A 19,886-nucleotide genomic window follows, 5' to 3' on the forward strand; every position below is an offset into this window, starting at 1 on the left:
GAGGAGAAGCAATTACCAAAAAACGCAGGCCAGAGACAATGAAAGAATTACAGCCATTTCTAGGCCTTTGCAATTATTGTAGAACATGGGTCTTTGACTAAAGTCCATATGTCAGGCCACTTCTAAGAGGACTGAAAGAAGCACAGAAAGATAAAAGTGACATAGCCTAGACAGGCGAGATGATAGATGCCTTTGATGAGTTGAAGCTAGCAATTAGCACAGCTCCTGTGTTAGGGATTCTTGATTAAAAATGAAGACCTTGTTCTATTTTCCCATTCAAATGGAGTAGTGATGCCGCTGTCCTTGCACAGAAAGCTTCTATGGGATATAAACCAATAGCATTCTATAGTGGGAGGTTAGATTCAGTAATGAAAAGCCATTACCCATGTGAGCAAGCATTGGCTACAGCAGCTTTTGCAACTAAGAAATCAGCCAGCAAACCTGTGGGTTGTTCAGTTACATTATATGCTGAACATGCCCTTTTTGCCATCCTTGAAAAGCCCAAAAGTACATTGACGAGACAAAGAGCCTCAGGCTATGAAGTGATTATTTTGAATCAATCAATCAATATTGTTAGGTATGAAGTGGAAGACTCCAAGTTGCAGAATGCGAGTGTGAGCCTGAGAAACCAAGCTGTGCTATATTGCTGTACTTCCAGCATTTAAAATATTCACAGTCTATAGCCTTTATTTGGCGCAGACTTGTAGCTCGTTCTTTATTGCACATGAAGTTTAGAAAAGTCGAGTTTCCATAAAAACAGAAAACTCATTTGTGATGTGAAAACCTAGCACACATCATGACTATAAACGTGCCCATCTAAAAGGGAGTTTTATTTTGTGAGTCATGTCAATTGAAAAACGGACCGATCGCTAACTGGAGCCATTTGCAGCCTTTCAGATAGAAACGTGCTATTCACAGCTCTAATAGCCTAACCATTCACACGCATTAAGCATACTTGTCACAAACAAAAATGGTCTACCGCAGTGTCCACTATCCCATTACAATGAGCTTCTCATGTTGAATGTGCTGCTAGAAAATGTTTTGCTCATAAAACACGTTTTTGCCTGGCAGTTTCAAGTTGCTGTGTTGGGACAGTCGTGGCACAGACACCGTTAATCAGCTGCACCTTCGCCCTCCAGATGACAGGTTTGGAGAGGAGCGAGAAACTGCACAGCAAGCACTGCACTGGCCATGAATTTCAGGTTGGCGGGGGGAATTGAAGCCTAAATAGACAACAGTGCAATGGTGTAGCGAGCTTGGAGGTATCTGGGAGTGGTATGCCTGCTTTGTATTGCTGTGTTGTATATCGGGCGCATGTCAAGCCAAAGAGCACGGTGGCAAGGCCAAAAAGTAGCTGACCAGAGAGCAGGGGGAAGGGGTGGCTGGGGTGCAGCCCAAGGGATGGGAGGTCTGAGAACAGACCAAGAACAGAAGAACAGAGCACAGTGTGCCGTAGCACAGGGCAAGCGATAACTAGGGACAGCACAGGATCACAGGTGGCTGAGCACAAGATAAGAGTTAGGGGGCTGCAGGCTCGGGCAAGGGGTGGATGGGTACACCGTAGGGCAGGAGGTAGCTGGGGTACGCACAGTGCATGGTGAGAGGTGACTAGGTAAGGCATAGCCTGCAAGGGCATTCACAGGGCGATGGCAGGATGAGTGAGTAAAGGCTGGGGGAAAGGGAGGTTTCTCAACAGTCCTCTGGTGAATGGGGTGAAGAGAAATATCTTTAGTGAGAAAAAGGAGTGTCCACCGAGTTAGAGAAAAGTGCCTCAAAGGGTAACGCAGCAGAGCAGTCAGACTTCACACTTAACAGAGGATTGGCTGGTATCAAAGCACAATTAGTCACATACACAACAAACAACACATAATATGCTGTACAAATATATACATGCTGCTTGTCAAGTATTTCATTAAGGCAGTGGTATTTAAACCTTTTTATGCTGAGGCCCCTTTGAGTAAAAATAATGTTGCGGAGCCCCCCTTGAGTAATGATAATGATGTGTTATTTATATAGTGCCTTAATCCAAAACACTTTACAGAGCACATATTTACATACAATATCATCCAACCGAAATTGGTACCTCGGAAGGATGAAAGGCTGAGTTGGCCCTGCCAGGATTCGAACCTGCGACCTACAGTTCACGCTCAGTTCACAGCAGCGAGCACCCAACCCGATCTAAAACTAGTGTTGGTGGTTCCCCAGATGCCATATCTGCTTATATTTCCTATTGAAAGTAGTCACCATGCTCCCTTTCCAAGAGCTTCTCCCCCGCCCCTCCTGGCCACCAATCGTGACCCCCTAGGGGGCAGGAGGGGGGAGCATCCTCACAGCTTGAAGACCACTGCATGAGGGGAAGAATATACAGCCAAATGAGTGCCAGTAAACATATACCAACAACGTGAACATGTAGGAAAACACATGAATGGTAGACAACTCCTAACATGGAAACACTGGGCATATGTAATAGTAAACAGGAGAGAAGAAAGGGTTAAACATTATTAGAAACTAGGCTCAGAGGGCCAACAAACAGGCAGCAAAATTAGTCAAAGAGTACTGGGCCGGAAAAGGTCACAGTTCACCCCCAGAAATATAGAGGAACAATGTAACCACACGTGGTTACTGTACCATCATTGCTTCCCCTGTCACACAGTGAACTACCCTGATTTATCATTCTAAAATCTATAGTGCGTCACTGGTACGTTCTCAAATGACATTTATGTTCTACAAATCCCATACGGGGCCAGGAAAAATGCCAAGGTCTAGGTAAGTGCTTTCTTACCTCACTTTAAAAGAGTTTAAACGTTTTCAAAAGTATCTACAGGAATCAATGGGACAGATCCTATAGTGCTGCTATGGTAACTTCAGCGTGTACCCAACAGGTGCAGCAGAAGAAGCAGCAGTAGCCCAAGAGGGGAGCCCAGGTGACACTTGCAGGATTGGAGAACCAGCAGGCCGGGAAGAGCTGATTGCAGACGGAGCACAAGCTCACTCCACACAATGCAGATCGATGGTAGAACACCCCACTACTCGTGCACTAAGTGGACCCGCTAGAATGGAGCAACCCAGGGCTCAGGACCCCAGGACCTGCTGAGAGGTACTCTCAGGGCAGGGAGTTTCGACTCCTTCCCAGGGATGGCAGGTGGGCAATTGAGTTTGGGTGTCAGGTTTAAGGCTGGCTGGCTGCAGTTGGGGGCAGCCGATGGAGTTACTGGAGCCCATAACCCAGCAAGGGTCCAGATGAGGAAGACCTAAGAAAGAAGACACCTGGAGAGATGGCTCATTCGACAAAGAACCCAGCAGCAATGACGACAGGGACAGGAGCACTGCTGAACCCGGCGTGGGTCATATGGAAGCCCAGGGGAGAAGAGGGTACAGCGTGCAAGGACATAGTAAAATGGCTGCAGGACACCCAATTTACACCACAAAGAAGCTGAGGCAGAGCAGCGGCAAGTCACTTGGATTTCCAAGCGAGAAAGCCCAGAAGGTACTTGGACCAGGAGGATGTTACCATGGCGACAGCAACTGCAGATAATGAGCAGTCCAGCCATAACAGCGAGTCAGCCAGCTAGGAGGATGGCAAGAAGCAAAGGTAGAGCAAGCGGGATGTATTGATGAACGGGTCCATCTAGTATGGCCATCCAGAAGACTTCAGAAGCCCATCTTCAAGCAGTCTCCAGATAAGAATCAGGAAGGAGTGTCAGGGCTGCAAAGGGCCTCCCACTGATAACTCAGTCACTCAGTGTATGGACCAAGCCTACCCACTATACACACTCTAGGCACCACACACATCGCAGTGGCCCAACCGTTAAACTGGCCCTAAACACTGACCTAAACATGCTGCAGGCACCCCCACTCAGAATTTATATTGAGAAGTCTGGAGGATTCTAGACCAGCCTACACCAGCTTAAACCAACACCGAGGGTGCATGTGCAAAACGCGTTCAGGCTGTGCCCAGTGGTCCACACACACAGATGACAAAAACAAAATGCCTGGGGGCATTAGCATCCAAACGACCACCCCATTGGTGCACTAGGCGACTCACGCAGTAAAAGTGGCTGCAACCCTGGTGTTGCCCAAAAAGATTTTAGTCCCATGGTGATAGAATCACCATGGGACTAAAAGGAGGTGGTTTTCTACCCTGGGAGCCATATGGACAGCTAAAAGCAGCACAGCAGAAATAGGGGTTCAATGATAGGGGAACTTCACTAGCGCCACTGCAGTCACAAAAGAAAAGTAAATCAACATGGAAGCTTGCAACCATTCCTGCCCTAACACTGAGAAGAACAAAAGGCAAACCCCCGAATTCTAATAGATAACAGGCTGAGCATGAGAGCATAGGGCCATGCCATGGAGTGAAGACAGAAGAATAAGGGGGCTTAGAGTGTGCATTGTCACTGACTGATGGTGACAAGACACTGACACTACGCCCTTCTCTACTGTGTAGCCTCCTTCTAATTGCACAGCACTCAACAGCTGCCAACTAGCCTTGCGCTACATAAATCAGCTATAGACATACATACAACAGACAATGGCATGAGCACAGCCATGAAAGGCTTTTCCATCTTCAGAGCCTCCGGGAGGGATCCTAATGACTATTCCCTTTGCCCAATTTAAGAGCATGATGCCAATGAGCCAGCTGGGCAATGTTCTCAAAATGCATATTGCCGCTCACTGACTAACATGTTCATATGTATTGTGAACGTGTGGCACATGTCTCGTCATATGCATTTCGACAAAATGGCACTGTGCCTATATGTACACATTTGCCCATGGCTTATTAGGCACCAATGTCATTTTCCCTGTGGATCCAGCCCAAGGTCACCAACTCTGCCCTTTGTTATGGTATGTTAAGCAGCTTTTACAAAGCTCGACATCTGCTTTTTATAAATACTCTATGTGCTGATAGATATATTGGTCCATTATTATAGTATTAACAATAATAATAATAATAGCCCACCCTCCCCCTCCCCCGTTGTTAGCTCCCCACTCACTGGTATGTCTGCTTTCCTCAATGTGTACTTACTTCTATTTCTTGTAAGGCACTCTATTGCTTCCTGAAGCTAGGTCCATAATAAATACCCTAAAAATAATAATAATAATAATAAAAAAAATTATTATAATAAACATTGGCTGCTAGCCGTGGGTTTCTCTGGTGGGTGTACCATAGGGCGGTTGGGGCTTGTGACCTACTTGTATTGAAGGGTTCATCTGTAGATTGCCTTACGGTGATCGCCACAAGGTAGGACGTAGTCTTGCGACGATTTCCAATGCCCTGAGGGTTTCAATAGCAGAGTCTTGTGCTCTGCCTTTGAGGCAGAACGAGCCAGGAGATGTGTCGGCATGTGTCGGAGGGTTTATTAGTTGGGAGCGGACGTAGGAGCCCTTGACGGGGTGCATTTGTGAGTTGAGTCGGTGAAGTCCGAAAGAGTCACATGTATTCTTGTTGGCGGTTGATTGAGTAAGTATACACATCTACTCCTCTTACCACCTGTGGTTGTCGGGTGTGATGTTCATTGTTAAAAGTTGGCTGAGGATCGGGTGAGTATGTGTGTGCACACTGCAGTGGTGTGAGCAGGGTTACTATACCAGATATGAGATGTTCTGTTGTGCAGTGGAGACTCAGGGGTGTTTCGCCTAAGTGCTGCCTTCCCGTCTACCTGTTGATATAGCAGAATTTGAATGGTTCTTGTGGCTTAGTGGTGACTGTGTGTATGTGGTTTGGGTGCAGCAGGGTGTCTAAGGGGAGATGGTGCCACAGTTTAAAAGACCTCAACTCTCTTCCGTTTCCTCCAGTGTAGTGTTAGATTATGGAGCACCCACGTTCTCCCTGATATCTTAGGTCAGGCATTAGTGTTTTACCTGCTTGCTCTGTGTGCAACATTTCTCCGCTTTAATATTGAGTGTGACCTCTCATTCAAAAAACACATCGCCAGGAAGACCCAAACAGAATGGTACAAGTTTGCGCTCCTCCCCAAAGTCAAAACTTTCATCCCTGCTTTGAGTTTCGGAACAGTTGTCCAAACCCTGGTCATATCCCACCTGGGCGGAGGCAATGCCCTTCCCGCAGGAGTCCCAGATGGCACCTTGTCCTTCTCAATCTGTTCAGCAATCTGCAGTACAGCTCATCACAGGTCTAAGAAAATAGGACTACATCACCTGCATCCTGCCGGAGCCGCACCGTCTACCTCGTCAAGCATGTATCATGTTCAAGGCAGACTGCTTCGCTTACATAGCGGTCACAACCAAAGCCCTGCACTACCTGCCTGAGAAAATCACCATCTCTGGAAGCGAATGAGCCACCATGAGCCACAGCATCACCAGACTGCTAACAAGAAGGAATGAGCTAGGAAACAGGCGTTCTCCTGCTAGGCACCCTGTCTCTGAAGCTTGTTGTCAACAGAGATAAAACTGGCCCCCTCCACCCTACACTTAGGAAGGACATGAAGACCCTGAACCTCAAAGAACATGTCAACATGCCCTGATAAACCACACCCCAGCCCCTCTTGAGCGCTCCCTACTACCTGCCCTCCCTACCCATTCCAACTACCTCTGCTACCAATCACTGCGCCCTACCTGTAACCGCCTGGACGTGTCCACTGCGTACAGCGCTCTGATGCGTCCCAGCTAGGTTCAGGCTCTATACATCCCAGACATAGCTACACATAGTGAAAAGAAAACCATTGCAGCTAAAAAACCTGCACGCGCAGCCTAGTATGCCTGCCTGCGCCTCAGAGTGCCATTGCACGCCTTGAGTCTGTCGCAGACTTACTGAAGCAGCATGCAACTTCAATAGTCACTGATGCCGGGTGAAAGTCAAGCCCCCTGCTGCTTCCAGCAAAAGCTGCCGGTTTCAGATCTCCCCAGGATATTAAGCCTTTAGAGTCAAAGACATTTCTACTTAAAGGGATTCTTTATCGCCAAATAAACCCCCTTTAAAGTCTCTGCCTAGCCCTACACCCAGCTTGCGCCGCTTTCAAAAGAATGACCTTAAATATCTTTGATTTCTGTGTTATCCCTGTGCCCCAAGCACGGGCCAGAGAGGCTGAAAGGTCTTTGCTGTGTCGGGAGCCCTCCTGTGGCTTTAGTGCCACAATGGCAAAGGTCAATTGTATGGGCTGGGCATCCTATTGAAGTCGGCTCGTGGAATTTCTGACTGTAAGATTTCCCTTTCCCCCACCTGGAGAAATGCATGTATATATTTAGGGACCGATTTATGGAATTTTTTGCACGGTTCAAAGTGACTTTGCACTTCTGAAAAGTGACTTTGCACTACGGACACAAACCCTGATTCATGGAACTGTGCAAAGTGTATTTTTAACCTGCAAAGTTCATTTTGTACGGCAAAAATGACTTTGCACTAACGTTTCACTGCAAAAATACACTTTGCGCAGTTCCATGAATCAGGGTTTGTGTCGGCAGTGCAAAGTCACTTTTCAGCAGTGCAAAGTCACTTTGAACCGTGCAACAATTTCCATGAATCGGGCCCTTAGTCTTTACTGCACTAAGCTTCCAGTGAAATACACCAGGGGAAGGGATTTAGTAACTTGTAACCACAACAGGAGAAGGGTTGCTTGATAAACCCACATAAGTATTATTTGGCATCCCAGGTTTCCCTATGGGTATTTGCCTGGTGCAGATACAAATGTAGGGTGTCTTCAAAGGTGTACAGTGCCACCACTAGTCCCATGAGGCAGCCATGGTCCCAATAGGATCTGCATGATGTGTGGGCAACTCCCCTCATAGTACTACCCTCATTACATTATACCATTACACCTGTGAGTCCTTTCTATGTTCAGCCTCCTTTCCTTTCGCTTATGGGTTGGTTATTTCGCAGAGGGCTCAATATGTCAACAGTGACTCACGGCGTGCGTAAAGGGTTGCAGTAGAGAAGCTTGAATCTCTGGGAGATTGTGGCATAGGGGAAGACACAGCCACATGCAGATCTCTGTGTGAGTACTATTCAAGAGGCAGGCACAGCTGTACTCGGACCCCTTGTGGGGCACTAGTTGGATGGGTCCACGATGAACCCCGAAAGAGAGGGAGGCTCTCAGTGTGATACCTAGCACAGAGTTGCCATGCAAGGAGCACTCTGAAGTAGGCTTAGCAGCACATGTTCATCACAATAGCCAGTGAATGGGCAGGAGGATGACATTGTGAGAGGCTTTGGGCCCAGCACTTATCTTCTTGGCTCGTAATTTTTCAGGATCTCGATCATTGTCCAATCAGAACTCACCTCACGGTCGCATTCATGTGCAGATGGATGTCTTTCCCCCTTCAAAGTGGTTGTTCAACAAATGCAAAGAAATGGAACTATGAACTGTTCTCTAATCTACACTCTTTCTCTCAATGTTTTTGATATACTTTGCTAATTGAAACATTCATATTTAATTCAAAACAATATAGTTCGTTGATGGCGCCTTTTATTTAGAAAATGTGGAATGCATTTCAATTTTTTGTCAAACCGAAACTGTCATTGCACAATGTTTTGAGCTACTTTGCACCTCCACAGGTGACTGCTAAAAAAAAGCTGATATGAAAATATTCATTCATTGATTTTCACTTCAAACAAAATAAACTTGACACATTAGTTCATTACGAGTTCTCAACACAAATCCCTTCTGTGTAACATTTTCATGGGCCTTATCACGTGGAGAATGTTCGCTGATCTTCCCTGATCTTGTTTCTGTTGCAAGGAACCTCCAGGGTGGCTGAGGCCAGGGACATCATTTAGGGGTCGCCAGGGGTCGCAAATGCGAACCCTGCGGTCTCCCTTGCTACCCCTGAAAAAAGAAACTGTTTATTTTTTCATGCAAGCTCCTGTGGCTAGCGCCATGTGGCTCTTTGCTTCTGGAGTCGCTGACTTTCTTGTTCAGGCCTCTTAAAAAATACAGGGTTGCACAAGTCTAACACTTTTAGCAGTGACCCTAAATAAGAAAGAATAGGAATTACAAATCATTTGTCTTTCTGGAATTCTATATAATAATTGCTAGACTCATTAAAGGTTTATTTCAGCCACACTTCAGAGGCTAAGTCACTGATTTAGTCTGTTCTTAAACACCTCAACTCAGCCTTTCATCCTTCTGAGGTCGATAAATGAGTACCAACACAGGTTAGGTAATATTGTATGTATATTTGTTCTATATAAAGCTCGTAAGTGCTATAAAATAAGACATTATCATTTGGCCATGGATGTCTGCTTGCATTTACAGTGATTTGGTAATTGCTGTCCCCTCCCCCCCTTCCTTGGCTACCTTGCCTATCCCCTGCCTCTCTGCCCCCTCTTGGGCACTTTCTACACTTCCGCAGGGCGTACCTCTGATCTGTACCCCTCCCCGGAACCTTCTCCACATTGCCACTCTTAACTCCCGCTCCACTGTCAAACACTCCTCTGACATCTGCCACCTTGAAGAACTCAACCTCGATGTCCTCGGTCTCACCGAGACATGGTTTACGTCCAGCTCTGTCACCAGCTTTGACACGCTCCTACCTGATGGCTACAAGATCCTCTCCGCACCCAGGCCCAACCGATCTGGTGGGGGCGTAGCCCTTATCTTCCCTGAGTGGATTCCTGCCTCTATCATTCCTACGCAGGCCTACTCCTCTTTTGAATGCCTTGTCTGCAGGCTCTCTCTCTCGCCTAGCCATTCCCTTACTGTGGCTACTATCTATCGGCCACCTGGTCAGGTTTCTTCCTTCCTCTCTGAGTGGGCGGACCTCTCCTCCTCACTCCTGGCCTCAACCACTCAACTCCTCCTCCTCAGAGACTTCAACATCCACCTGGATGCCTCCTGTCCCCCCTCTGAACTCTTTAGTGACCTCTGCGACTCCCTCTCCCTCACTATTCTCCCCTCTGGCCCGACTCACTATGCAGGGCACACTCTCGATGTTCTGATCTCTTCAGACCTTCCCCTCTCTATCCCTCTCTCCACTCCTCTCTCCTGGAGTGACCACTTTCTCCTTTCCTCCCACCTCACCCTCCCTACCCCGCAGGCCAAGCCACCTCCGTCACTGCCACCCACCTTCTCGGTCACCCGACCCATGATGCGCGTGTCAGTTGAGGCTTTCGCTGCCACCTTCTCACCTCCTCCTCCCCCCTGGCTGACTCTCACCCTGACGCAGCCCTCTCCACTCTCCACTCTCCACTCTGCTATATCTGATACTCTTGGCATCCTTGCCCCTGTCATGAGAATCCGCTTGAAGCCCAAAGCCAAGTGCAACTCCTGGTACGACTCAGACCTCGTCAGCCTAAAACGTAAGTGCAGGGTTGCCGAGAGGAAATGGCATGCTTCAAGTTCATCCTCTGACAAACTGGCCTGCCGCCTGCTGCAAAGGCAATACCAGCTCTCCGTCCTCACCAAGAAGAGAGCTCATATCCAAGCCCGTGTCTCTGCAGCATCTAACAACTCGGCTGAACTCTTTAAAATCTGCAAGGAACTGGCCAATCCTGTCGCAGTCTCTACCTCTCCTGTCCCTTCCCAGGCCCTCTGCACGACATTGGCCTCTCACTTCATTTCTAAAACTCAGGACATCCTGTCCTCACTCTCCTCCTCTCACCCCCCTCCCGCTATTCCCTGCTCTTCCTCTGGCCCTTCTGCTGCCACCCCTCCTCCATCCTTCTCTACCTTTCCCCTTTTCTCCCCAGACGAGGTTTCTAGACAAGTCCGATCTATGAAAGTCTTTTCGAAACAGGTTCACCCCTGTTCCTCCAAAACTATTAAGGATCACATTGACTCCCTAGCTCCTGCCCTGGCGGATTTCTGCAATCACTCCTTCGCCAGTGGAGTCTTCCCTTCCCCCCTGAAGCACTCCCTTGTGCACCCTCTTCTTAAGAAACCCTCTGCCGACCCCTCCTGCCCGGTTAACTATCGCCCAATCTCCATAACTCCCTTCCTGGGCAAGCTCCTGGAGAAACTGGCCATTTCCCAACTCAATCTTCACACTGAATCTGTTGGTTGTCTTCATGACCATCAGTCTGGCTTCAGAGCTGCCAGAAGCACGGAAACTGCTCTCCTGAACATCCGTGAAGACCTGCTCTCCAAACTCGACTCCAACACCCCTTGCGTTCTTATCCTACTTGATCTCTCTTCTGCCTTTGACACTGTCAATCATGCCATCCTTCTCAACCGTCTCTGTGACAACCTGGGTATCACTGTTCTGGCTCTGGCGTGGCTGACTTCTTTCCTCTCCGACCGACCCTCCCAGGTCCAACTTGGGTCCTTCCTCTCTGACATCTTTTTCTCTACCTGTGGTGTCCCCCAGGGATCTAACCTCTCTCCCTGGCTGTTCAATGAATACCTGGAACTCCTTGCCCACCGCATCGCCACTCACTGTCCCAACTTTCAGTGCTATGCTGATGACACCCAGCTCATTTTCAGGCTACCCTCATCCTCCTCCTCTCCTTCCCTCATCTCTGACTGTCTGTCTGCCATCCAGGATTGGTGTGACGCCAACGACCTCTGCCTTAATGCCAGTAAAACTGAGATTCTACTCATCGGCACACCCACTCCCTCCTTCCCTGCAGCTCTTTGGCCGGCCTCCCTTGGCCCTCCTCCCACTCCCACCTGCAAGGCAAAAAACCTTGGGGTCATCTTCGACTCTGCACTCTCCTTCTCCCCTCACATCTCTGACATCTCTAAGAGGTCACACTACCAGCTGCACCTCCTTAGAGGTATTCTTCCTTTCCTATCCTTCCCCCAGAAGCTCACTGTCTCCAGAGCCCTGGTCCTCTCCAAGCTGGACTACAGTAACAGTCTCTATCTAAATCTTCCTGCCTCCACTCTCCACCCTCTGCAACTTATCCAGAACAGGACTGCGAGACTTGTCCTTGGCCTCAAGCCCAGGGATCGTATCTCTCCCGGACTGAAATCTCTGCACTGGCTCCCAGTGGCTGCGAGGATTAAATTCAAAACCCTCTGCATTGTACACAATGCCTTCTGGGGTCTGGGGCCGAAATACCTTCAACTCTCTCTTCCTAAATACCTTCCTTCTCGAGCTCTTCACTCATCTGCCTCGAACTCCCTCATGGTCAGTCGCTTCTCCAAGCAACGAGTTGGTGGCAGATCACTCTCTTCGGCAGGGGCCTCTTTCTGGAACAGCCTTCCTGCCTCCCTGAAACTCGAGGAGAACCACCTCCGGTTCTGGAAACACCTCAAAACCTTCCTCTTTGCTTCTGCTTTCTCTCCTCCCCTCCCTTGCTGAACTCCTGACTGAAATTGCACTGGTTACCTGGCCACCCTTCTGATCTCTGGCCCAGGCCCTGTCAACTGCCCACCTGCACTGCCTCCCTGGCAACCCCTGCACTTGGGGACTGTTTTTCTGTACCCCTTCAGTCCCCTTTCCAGCACTTTGTCCGCACTTCCTTGCACTTGCCTGTTGCTGTTTTTTTAATGTGTTTTATTTATTTATCTTATTTATTCCACTTCCCATGTACTGCACTTTCCCCTCTCCCTTTTCCCCCTTGCACTCTTCCTTTTCCCCCCCTTCCCATGCACTTGCGCGATCTGAATGACACCTGGTCTAGTAAGATCGATGTCTGTCCTCCCTTTGTCCCCCCCCTTGCCTCGTCGCGCCTTGAAACACTTGTGTATAGGCGCGTTATAAATGCCATATCATATCATAGCATATAATATCATATCATATGGGCCTATACACACTGATCCTAACGATACATATGGCTATCAATTTTTGTATGAAATGTATATCACATTATAGTGATATTGTAACCATATTTTTCATAGTCTACTTAGGGAAAATGCTATGTGATGCCACTACCTGTTTTGTCAAGGGGTGATAAGTAGTGTTCCATCGCTTCTTTTGATATCACTTTGGGGTGTGGTCAAATGACATAATTTCCTGTGATGTCACCAGACGTCAAGCGTCATGTGATGACACTTACGCTACCTCAGGCATTTTCGTGAAATGACGTCCATGGCTGAGGCATGGGGTTATACGAGCAGCGGATGTTGGGGGCTGGGGGAGTAGGATGAAGGTATATTTATTATCATTTTCTTAAAATCTGGGGAGCTGGTGAGGATGTATCTACCCTCCCCAGGTTTCAAATGTCATACATAATTTGCAATTGCACTCTATGCCAAAGAGCCTCAGATTAACTACATTACCCCTTGAGATCGGTTTAAAAGAGGCAGATTCAGAGCATCGAAACTGTTCATCACACTTGATCAAAATAATAAGGCACAACACCCAGTACATAGTGTGTTTGTAGAACAAAATCGGAATTTTGATACTTTTAGTAATTCTTAATACAAAGACCCATGCTGAGTACCACGCTGGGACAGGAAAGGGAACCGGCCGCACATCTCAGGACGTGGCGGCCCACATCTGCACAGGCCTTGCACTAGTCTCAAGGTGCAGCAAAAGCAGCCGAAAGCAATGGAAAACAGAGAACCACTAGGCCTGCACAAGCCACAGTAGCATCAGCTCATGCCTCACAGGTGTGTTTTCATGCAGCAAATAATTCTGCTAAGCACTGAAGGTGCAGATTGTATGTTTGCGAGGGGGACTGCCTTTGATTTGTCTGTTTCCTTCTTGCGCCGGCACCTTTTTGGGGATTCATGCCTGAGCACAGGTGGCCATGTCATGGAAGCTCTGGTGAAGCGCAGCACGGCTCTATTTTCTCTAGCATTCAAGTCCTCACTGGTTTTCTTCAAAATTATGAAGTTGTAGAATCTTATGTACGGTATTGGGCATGGTTCGTGGTATCCCAATGGTACATCCGGCGGGATACCACCAAACGGTATTAGCGCTACCAGCATTTTATTTTGTTTTGCCGGAATTACCAGAAGATTACAGGTGCTGACAAGGGTAGTTACTCCCCATTCCATGGAGTACCATAGGACTTCATGGGGGGAGTTGCCAGCATTACTGGCACCGGTAATGCTGGTGCCGGTAATACTGGCAATTTGTTCTGGTGGGGTGGCGGAATTACCTCCAGCTTTTGGCTGGAGGTAACTCTGACCACCCCGCCTGTAAACACGGAGTATGCCGGTGCGTAAACCTGCCGGTAAACGGAATTACTGGCATGTTAATTCCACACCGGCATACTCACAATGAGGCCCATTGTCGTAATGAGTCTCACTCTGCATTTTGTACTTAAATTGATTGGCCTATTCCTCCACCACAACTGCTTATAATGCCTACTGCCACACTCATTCACTTTTTTTAATTTATATTTGAATCAGCTGAAATTAATCAACCTTTCAAAAAGGAATCTTTTAAACATAAAGGGCCTCATTACGACCCTGGCGGAGTGGGTTTACGCCAGCGGTATTCGCGGCGGACCCGTCCGCCCTACTACGAGTTCCCGTAGCGCCATGGAGCGTTTTCCGCCTGGTTTTTCCGGGCGGAGAAATCCATGGCGCTACGGGACCTTGTTGTTAATTACGCCACCGTATTTTACGGTGGCGTAATTAACGCCTTCCCCACTCCCATTATACCCTATGGGGCAAAAATGGGAATGGGGAAGGGTAAAATGGGGGATGGGGATTTACCGCCCCGCCAAGGTCGGAATGGGGCGGAAAATCCGCCAACCCCCATGGCGCTATCGGCAGCTTTCCGCCGTGCTCCATGGTGCATTTTGCACCACGATTTCCGCCAGGGTCGTAATGAGGGCCAAAGTATTATGACAATGAATAGATACAACCAAAATCACCATGATAACATATGAATGACATATTAAAAAAGAATACATAATAAAATACACAATAAAATTATCAAACAATGCAGTTTCCCATAACATCAATCCATGACAACAGATCAGTCCATCAGATAAAACTTAAATGCTAAAGATCACAGATACATTTATTAGGGCTATATAAAATTATCTAAAGCCAAACTTCTAAGAAAATTAATGGATGCAATTTTTAACGGCATATAAGCTGATGAAAGTATTATAGCCCAACATTGATCAGGATCTAAATCTCCCAAATATTTACAATGACGTGAACAGTGGGTTTCTCTGGCTGGACGTAATACCACACATGCTGTGATCAAGTGCTCCAAAGTTTCAGGAGATATTCGAGTTAAACGAAAACGACATTGTGTTCCAATGTCTGCGATTGGTAAAAGCTTGCGTTGAACCGAAAGCGCTTTCGTGGGCCATAATTCAAATCTCATACGTAAAATACTCAAATGAAATTGAACTGAAGGAGCACGCAGCAAATAAGAAATCTGCTCACAGCACCATTTTTTCATACTGCAGACATTGATTTAAAGTTTTGATCCAGTCCACATCGTAGATTTTTGGATTTTACTTTGTCTGGATTATTAAGCAATTCATCAATTGATAAATTCGCCTCAGCCAATGTGTGGTATACTTTATAGGTCCATTCAGTTACAAAGACATGCTTTGTTGTAAAGAAGTAATTGGCCAGAGTTCTCAGAATGGAATTTTGATTTGTAGAAATCAAGCATTTTCTAAAAAGAGAGCATGCTCGCCATAAATGAAGCGCTCGAAGAGAAATCAACCCCAGCTCATGCGTTTTACACACATTGCGGGAGGTGCAAAACTTGCCTCCAAAATGTTGCTTCCCATTTATCGAATTGAAGATCAATACCACTAGACAGGGTTTTTAGTCTGTTTAAAAGACTTGGGACTATTTCATATTCCAAAAAACCCATGCTGTTTTGATTGAAAACTTCCCAAATTTATACAAAATAATTTTCGCCTGAGATATAGCTGTAGCTAACTTCTCCTCTATGTACATAATTTGGGACCTGGCATTGTTGTGATCTTCAAATGCCATGCCCAAGTATATATAATATGGAACAACGCTCAAGGAAATGTTATTAATCGACCAGGTGAAAACATTCTTATATGTCCTTTTTGGGGAGTATAACACAATTTGTGTTTTTTCAGTTTTAATCCATAGTTCATTTTGCGTAATATAGGCCTGAAAGCCAGCAAACAATTTTGTAGACCTATTTGTGTTTTATAAATTAATACTAAATTGTCTGCATACATTAACGCTTTTATTGACTGTTCATTAAATTTGGGGGAATCTGAAATTATTTGATCAAAGATATATTGTACGTCGTGTATGAAATAATTGAATATTGCAGACACCAAGAGATAGCCTTGCTTCAGGCCTCTTGCTGTTGGAATAGATCTTGATAATAGTCCTGCAAGAGACAGTCTGATTTGTATTGACGTATCAGTATGTAAGGCTGAAATGATATCATAAAGAGAAGATGGACATTGATCTCTGTTCAATTTGGAGAATAGGATCACACGTGAAATGGAATCGAATGTGGCATTGAGATCAACAAACATGAAAAAAATTGGTTGTTTTAGCTTATGGCTTTGGTGTTTAATGGCATTTAAACATAGTAAATTAATGTTAGTGCCTAGACCCGCTACAAATCCTGTTTGCGATGGATCCCTGAGATGATATTTTGCTGTCCATTCATTGAAATCTCTTAGGATGAGTTTGGCAAATATTTTTTCTGGTGCGTCCAAGAGCGCAATTGGTCGATAATTACTGGGCATACTACGATCCCCTCTTTTAAAGATTGGAATAATAATAGATGTTTGCCATGATGTTGCTACTCTTTTTGCTATTAAGATTTCCCGGAATAGTTTGAATAAAATCCAACTCCATTCTGTCGGGTGGGTCTTGAACATTACATTATTAAGCCCATCGGGACCAGCTGCTCGAGATGAACTTGCCTGTAATATAAAATCATAAATGGTCTGTTGTGTGAAAACTATTTGCCAATGACCCCTTGACCTAGAGATGCGAGTAGAACCGGTATAATGATTATCAGAATAGAGATCTAGATGAAAGGAAATCCACTGGTGTTCTTGCATTCCATTGATCTGGGCATCGGCTTGCATGTTTTAGTTTGCCAACGCTAATCCCATACGCTCGCTATCTTTTTGGAACATAAGAGATTTTGGACTTTTGATCCAGTTCTTATAGCAGCATTTAGCTGTTTTGAGCTCCTTACATAATGTTAACGACTTTCATTTGGTAAGAGTCTTCTGAAGCTGTCTATATTCAGCGCGTTTTGCACGCAAGGCTGGATCAAAAGCATGTGCATGTTGGACTACATTGTGCCATGGGATAGCGATAGTATTGGAAAACGCTACAAACAAGTCTGAGTATTCGATTGAGGCGTATCCTGAAATGCAATGGTCTATGTCTGAGCTAAATTGCGCCAGTTGAGCTGGATTCCAGCGAATTCTAGATCTCGATGAGTTAGTGACCATAGTTTGGGAATGGAGTGTAGGAAGTTTTATTACTGAATCCCACAAGATGGTTAATAACAAAAGTCTATGATCACTTTTACCTTGATCTTTTACAACCATTGTTTGAATATATTGTAGTAAAGAGGCTTCAACGTAGATATAATCGATGGTACTACTACTATTTCCTCTATGCCAGGTATGGTGTGGGGGTTTGCCGCCCATTACCGCCACATTCACCATATAGACATTTCGGTTTTCCATAAAGGAAAGCCATGTCTGGACCTCACTGATGGCTTTGTCCTTGTGGCAACAATCAAGATTTAAATCGCCCACGATGATGGTATGTGTAATGGACGCACGTTTGATGATATTATTCAAAACTTGGAATAGACCTTGATAGAATGTCTCATCCGTCATTGCCGCCGGTTTGCGGTATATGTTCACCAACGCCCCAATGGTTGTTAATTATACATGTGCTTTGGGTTAGACATGGAGCCTTCTACCGACCCCTGGGAGCTTTGGTAAATGTTGGGTGTGGGCAAAGTATGATGTGGTCTGGCGGCTGTACGATCGGGGTCTTGCACAATGAGAAAGCCCATATTGAACAACGCCATTTTGGCTTTCCAAATTGCATTCATGACCACTCCTGATGTTATCCAATGCCGCACCACCATACACCTTGATTCAGAAATTAATTCAATTTGGCCCATGTCACTCGACACAATGGGCCTCATTACGACCCTGGCGGAGTGGGTTTACGCCAGCGGTATTCGCGGCGGACCCGTCCGCCCCACTACGAGTTCCCGTAGCGCCATGGAGCGTTTTCCGCCTGGTTTTTCCGGGCGGAGAAATCCATGGCGCTACGGGACCTTGTTGTTAATTACGCCACCGTATTTTACGGTGGCGTAATTAACGCCTTCCCCACTCCCATTATACCCTATGGGGCAGAAATGGGAATGGGGAAGGGTAAAATGGGGAATGGGGATTTACCGCCCCGCCAAGGTCGGAATGGGGCGGTAAATCCGCCAACCCCCATGGCGCTATCGGCAGCTTTCCGCCGTGCTCCATGGTGCATTTGGCGCCACGATTTCCGCCAGGGTCGTAATGAGGCCCAATATCCTCTAATTCCACCAAGTCATTAAAGATGTTGATCACACTACACCTATTAAGGTCGTATGATGGGTACGGTCTATTTCTACACTTCATTATCAATGTATGACATGGCGAATTGACAGAATGAGAATATCTAGATACATTTTTATACGCAGGTCTATCAAGAGCCATGTCTTGATGGCACTGGGATGAGCTGGTCCCCTCCCCCTTTCTTGGCAGATAGTCACTTTCCTGTGGCCGACCTGTAGGCAAGGGAATGAAAGCAGCTAATTCGGTGCTACCGTTGGCTGTCTGTTGTCCTATCTGATGTTTAGTCAGATTGGGATTCTGGGGAGGTAAGGATTTGACCTCTGGTTTAGCTATACGTGCTGCCAGATAGAGTTCCACCATATGGTGCAGGTCCTTAATTGTTATTTGAGTTTCAGTTGCGTTGATCAATACTGAAGAAGCCACAGGTAATGCGAAGGAAACAGTGTTTTTGGGAGGGATAATGGGAGCATTACATTTATCTGCCTTTGCCCACTCCTCAATAGAGTGTATAAGATTATTCAAAGGTGAATAGGGTTTAGGTGTTGTGTTATGTCGTTTTCTAAATTGGGGAGAGTCATCGATGTATGTTGTTCTGATACGCTGACAACATTTGAAGCACTGGAAGCCATATTATTTGTCCCAACTACAACCTTTGGAAATTTGGTTGAGTGATCAAATGATTGAAAAAAAGCATTCAAAGTTCCTCTGAATAGTTTTGCGGCAGCCATGTTTTTTGTTTTCTTAATAAATGTACGCCGACCTTTCGTGGCTCACTTTAATTGAGTTTGGGCTGCTTTTGGGCCTTTGTAGTAGCACTGGCTAGTTGTTGTGTGGGACATTCCACCCCCAAGGACTACACAAGCGGCATCGTAGGCGAAACTGGAGGCGAGTGATCAGATAGACATGACTGGTCTTCCCTAGGGGGAGCTGATGGTGTTACAGTTTTTTGCTCAATCGCACAAATGATGCCCGAGATGAGTGGTAGAGAGGGATTGGAGATAGACGGAGCAATATAGAAGTCCTCTACAATAGAAACCACCTGGCAATAATTAGAATCCTCTAAATCAGATGTCGCGTGCGTGGGTTTAACGGAAGGTGGTACTGCCGGTGTGTTGGAAAAATGCACAAATTGACTATTTTTGATACATGTGGTCAACTCCTCCATCTTAATAGATTGTGCAAAACGTTTACTCTCTACAGTCTCATACATTTTTACCAGGCTAACAAGAGTGGTATTAATGGCCATTAGTACATGCTGTAACATAGTCAAATACTGAGGAAATGAATCTCTTAGACGTGAGCGTGGCAGTCTTGGTGTTGGATGCATAAATGAGTCCACCAATGAGTGGACTTGAGCCATGTAGGAATTTAAAGTGACAACTTCAGAACCGCTTAACCATGTCTCCTCAACAATGGAAATGGGGGACTCACACTGACTGGCATATATTGAAATGCCAGAGATATCATGTGTCAGTGTGGGAAAGGCAATTGGAGAGAGGAGACAAAAGGAGGTTGGTTCAACGATGTTACCCTT

This window comes from Ambystoma mexicanum, chromosome 1p (assembly GCF_040938575.1).
Source record: "Ambystoma mexicanum isolate Mex_15411 chromosome 1p, UKY_AmexF1_1, whole genome shotgun sequence".
Classification (NCBI taxonomy): Eukaryota; Metazoa; Chordata; class Amphibia; order Caudata; family Ambystomatidae; genus Ambystoma; species Ambystoma mexicanum.